The sequence below is a fragment of the Poecilia formosa genome, unplaced genomic scaffold (genome assembly GCF_000485575.1).
Source record: "Poecilia formosa unplaced genomic scaffold, Poecilia_formosa-5.1.2 Scaffold39, whole genome shotgun sequence".
Lineage (NCBI taxonomy): Eukaryota > Metazoa > Chordata > Actinopteri > Cyprinodontiformes > Poeciliidae > Poecilia > Poecilia formosa.
The window spans coordinates 3,334,155-3,339,740 of NW_006799978.1; positions in this window are offsets into that span (position 1 = coordinate 3,334,155).

Genomic DNA, 5,586 nt, shown 5'->3' on the forward strand with positions numbered 1-5,586 from the left:
AGTCCTCAGTTTGATGGCAGTAGAATGGTGTGTGTGTGTGTGTGTGTGTGTGTGTGTGTTTATCTTTGTTACATGGAGGGACCATGGCAAAACGGCACACTCACAGTGTGGGGACCAAATTTTTTATGGGGACCAAAAACCTGGTCGCACTAGACTTTTTTGTTATTCGTCATCTTGACCGACAGAATTAAAAACAATCGGTCATATACTATTTTTACCTGTCAAATTCTAATCACATTAACATCGGCTATTTAGCCACATTTTTATGCGGTTTAGTTAATATTCACCTAGTTGAACCGTGAATCCAGATCCCATCACACATAAAGCAGATGAACGCATCTAACTTTTTCTCCATAGTGACAAAAATCTCTGTGGCCCCCAATAAATTATAATAAATAAATGAAATTAAACAACTCCACTTAAATTATGCTGCTGGGGTCTGAACTCAACGGACAGTGCCTCACAAATTTCTCCTGGTCGCATCTGCAGAGAAATCTGCACTAGTTCATCGGATAGTTGGATCTGTTTGATTCAAACCGATCAATTGAACTCTGCGAGTATTTTACCCTCTGCGCAGTCTGGGCGTGTGCTTTTACAAGGATCTTTTAGTGTGGTTTCGCTTCTCCGAAACGGACAGATGTTACATCTGCCGGGCTCCTCCTGAGCACCGCTCTCCTTCTGGGTACGGGAGGTAATGTCTTCCAGCTCCATTTGTTACAACCGCAGGGTGAGTTCAGTTTAACAATTTGTAGCAGCGGAGCCGCATTAGCTATGCAGCGCACTGCACACGTTACAGTCTAATTAACTTCTGCACCCTTATTAAGTTCCTCAAGATAAACTGCCGGCTCATCTGTTAAGACTATGTGGATTAAGACAACATTGCATTCTGTTTAGTTTTCTCTGGTCTGTATGCACTGGAGACTGGAATTAAAGGCACCATTTCAACCAAGGGTTTGCGCTTCCTAACCAGACACTCCAAAGCATTCTGTACATAACTCTTAAACACGCTGTCAGTACCCGGTCATAAAGATGCATTTAGTTCAGTGTCCATGAGATTATATTCAGTAAGGATTTTTAAAATTTATTTTAGTTGCCTTTACGATGAAATCTTTGCATAAAGTCTATAATGTCTGCCCGTGTGCACCAGTCAAGGGTGTTAATCATAACCTGTCAAAATGACCGACGGGCTTCAAATTTTCCCGATGTTTAAAAAAATAATCGGTCAAATACGGAAAAAATATAGTTAACGCGACCTCTGGTACCTAGGGAATGTTTGAGGAAAACATGTTAGGCATATGTATGTTTTACATTTTAAAAAAAATATTTTTGCTTCTTAAGGTACTAAAATTTTGTTAAAAATATAAAAAGAAAAATACTTTGTTAGGTAAATATTTGAATCTGTCAAATTAGTAAAAGTGTGACGATCTGTGTTTTTGTGTATTTATTTCTTGGTTTTTTTCTGTGTCCCCCGTGAGTCTCTGTGATGTCCTGTCCTCCCTGTTGATTGATCCCAGCTGTGTCTAGTTTTCCTGATTACCCTCCCTGTGTATTTAAGTCCACCTGTGGCCTTTGTCTCTTGTTGGGTCCTTGTCTAATGTCAGTTGTTGTCTAACATCTATGCTCTCCAGTAGAACTGTGAAGTCCTAGTTAGCGTTAGCTCTTGTTTTTCAGTCCTCTGTATTTCAGTTGCTACCGGTAATTAGATGTGTGCTAAACTCTCTGCCGTGCCGCCTGTATTGGACTGTTTGAGCTTCCATCATTAAATTAATCATTTCCTTCACACCTGGGTCTCTACGTTCATCCTCACCACCTCTCATCACAAATTATGACAAAAAGGGTTTTAATTACCATTGTCTGGACATCTGTCCACTCAGTAGTCTTCCCCATGATTGTGTAACCTACTAACCCAGAGTGTGAGACTATTTGGAACATCATGAAACCTTTGCAGGTGTTTAGAATTAATCTGATGATTTGGGAGTAACATCATGGTTTTTCCATATTTAACTTTTCACAATGTTCAGATTTTCTGAGCAACTGGATTTTCAGATTATATTAATCTGTAAAGTATAGTCTTCAAAATTAACTGTTTTTTAAAATCATTGTCTTTTTTATTATTATTCTAGCAACACCTTTCAAGGTCTTTACCTGATTCCAGCTCTTCAGATGAAGATCACTTGCTCATCCCTAAGTTAAGAAGAACCAAAAGTATTCAAGTAAGTTACACTAATTTCTACGAATTGGGTTTTTTTAAGTTCACAAAGTGATCATGTGATATTTATTTTTTCTATCTACATATTTTTATTTTTGATGAAGAAAATTAATTTGAGTTCGATGACCTGTTTGACCATTCATCAAATGACAGTGGAGAAGAATATGTCCCTAAAAGTAGTTAGGAATACTCTGAAGATACTGACACAAGTGAGATTATGGAGACTGATGATCAAAAGTCTTCTTCTCAGACGTTTTATGAACATTGAAGATTTCACAGCTGCATGTCCCCTTGTAATGGAGCAAAACATTAACGATAACAATTCTGCCAAGCAAGGATTTCAGAGAGGATGTTCACCTACAAAAAGAATCTTAAGCAAAATACAAAAGGCGACATTCCAGTCCTTCAAGCTGTTGCACTAAATCCATGGATAAGGCTCAATCAACTGATTATATTAGAAGTTCAAGTGAAGAAGGTACTTCTGCTACATCAGCACCTGTTGCAGAAGACAATGGTCCATCAGATCCTTACTCTTCAGTTGTGCAGGATGGATTCCCTAACGTTCCTCCTCTCATACCTGCTGTTGAGAAAAGTAGGAATGGGTCACGCATTTACAACAAAAAACAGCTCTGTTTGTACTGTAAACGGGGATTCATAAAAATAGAAAGGCATTTGAAGCATGTTCATCATAACAAAGCCGAAGTTGCACGAGCCACAGCTTTTCCTAAAGGCTCCAGGGAGAGAAAGTTACATTTGAGAAAAAGGGGGAACTTTACCCACAATGTTGAGGTACTAAATAGAGGCACTGGAACACTCATCCCATGTACGCAACCAAGCACAACATGTGAACCACAAAACTATCTTCACTGTCCCTATTATCAAGGATTGTACACAAAAAAAGTTCTCTGGAGGTTTAAACCAAACGTTGTCAAGAAACCAGGCAAAACATGTGTCCAGTCTCTTTGTGCCTTTGGTGTAACCCCTCCCCCAGGAGTAAAGACAGAGTTCACTAAATTAAGTGCCATGATTCTAGATGAAGTTTACAGTGCTGCAAAGTCTGATGAACTTATTATAGAATATGGGCAGCATCTTTACAAGACACAAATATATTCACCAAACGATGAGAGAACTGGGAAGACTGTTGATTCATTCAAAGAAAACAACCCCCATGAAGACAATTGAACAGCATGTAAAGCCTGCAAATTTCATGCTGGTTGTGGAATCAGTGAAAAACCTAGCTGGTTTTGTTGTTGAAACAAGCACCCATAAATGCCCAAGTCTAGCTTTGAAGATTAGATACAGCTTGAAAAAGACATCGGAGCTTGTTGAAAGTTGTGCAAATGTACTGGGGAATTCCAGAGCAGCCAAAAATGCTCGTGCATTCCAAAATGTCTAAGAGTTCAGATGGAATGAGTTTGTGTCACCTGCATTGCTAAGGACACTCCAGGAATCAAAATGGGATGCTCCACAGTTGCTTCCCTTCACTAAAGATGTGCAGACCCTTCATTCGTATCTCAGTGAACAACAACAACGTTTATACAATGAACTGTCAGCAGAAGCATCTCCACAGACCTGGGCGAATCTGGCTAAAGTCACCCTGACTCGGGTGATTCTGTTCAACAGACGCAGATCCGGAGAAGTATCAAAAAATGCCCCTTCCGGCGTATCAATCCACATATCCCAGTAGTGATCAGGATGATCTAAAAGAGGCTTTAGCTGACCTTGGAAAAAAAACTGTGAACATTTCAGAAGATTAGAAATTAAAGGGAAAAGAGGCAGAAAGGTACCAGTCCGTCTGACTCCAGAAATGCAGCAGTCGTTGGATATGCTTGTCAGCCAACGGCAGGAATGTGCGGTCCCTACAGAAAACATTCACTTATTTGCAAGACCATCTGCAGTGAGCTCTTATCGAGTTTCTAATTGCCTTCGCTATTTTGCCAGCACCTGTGGAGTCAAAAAAAACGATACACTCACTTCAACAAACTGCGTAAGCAAACAGCAACTCTTTCTCAGATTTTGAACCTGAGTAATACTGAGTTGGATCAGGTAGCTTATTTCCTTGGCCATGATATAAGAGTTCATCGTCAGTTTTACAGGCTCCCGGAAGGCACCCTTCAGCTGGCTAAAATCAGTAAAGTCCTTGTGGCCCTGGAGCAAGGATGTCTTGTGGAGTTTAAAGGCAAGAGCCTTGATGACATAGACATTGGCCCTGAAGGTACTGCTTGTTGTTTTGCATTTCTATGTAAATTATTTTAATACTGTTTTTACTTTTGGTATTGTCACATGTGACAAACTGTTGATCCAGCTGTGATGCTTTTTTTTCTTTTTAAAATAATTATTCACCCTTGCTATACCCATTGCAGAAAGTGTGAAGTTGGAAAGTGAGGAAGAGGCACAGTTTGAAGCCGATGCCAAGGGTAAATGTTGGATCTTAATTAGGAATGCGTGATATATACAGTCTGCAGTAGAAACAATAGAAATTTGGCCTACAATAGAGATCTGCACTCTACTGGCTAACTGCAGAAGCCAGTAGAGTGCTCTACATTTGATGACGTAACTGGCCAGCATTAAAACAGAGCAAGTGGGAAGCAGTGTGGCTGAAAGCACAAAAAGGAAGAGCTTGTTAAAAAGGCAGGTGCAAAAAGCGTTGATTATCTGGGACCTGGTTTGGGTTCAGCCACTGGCGGCGCTCAGGAGGAGTGCGCAGTATTTACGGTCAGACAGCAGAGAAGCAGGGGGTTAATCGCACAGGGGATCAGGGCGATCCACCGGGATGCGCACCAGGTAAAGCTCACTGAGTCTAATGTACCCTGTTTCTTACTTCTTAGCGCAGAACCGTGCAGCCTCTTGTTCATCTCTGACATACCAACAACTGCATAATTTCTCAGTATCCTGCAGGTGACAGCAGTTTGACTTGAACTTAAAGTCTGAAGTTGCACAGAGTGGAAAACAATGAGAAGAGTACAGTCCCTTGAGGTTTTCCTGTATTTTGCTGACCACTTGATTAATGCATGATTCTTTAGTCTTACGAACTGGTGTTTAACTGAGCCTATCAAAGAATGCATTGAGGTCATTGCTATGTCCAGACATCCTCCTGCTGGTGATTTTCTTCATTCCTGATATATTGTTCTGCTGGACCTTGAAGTGTGTTCCTTTATGGCTTCTTACAGTCTTTAATCTTGACTTTGAGTTGCTTCTGCATAATCTTGACTAATTTTCTGTCCTCACTAAAGGCTCTTTTTTTGTTTCAGTTCATTAATGTCACAGGTGGTCCATGGAGAAGCATGCATCTCAGTGTTCTGTTGAGGTTCTATTTAAGCAAAAATGTATTTAGTCTTTCTCATTCTGAGGAATGCACTCTGAGAAACGTGGCAACA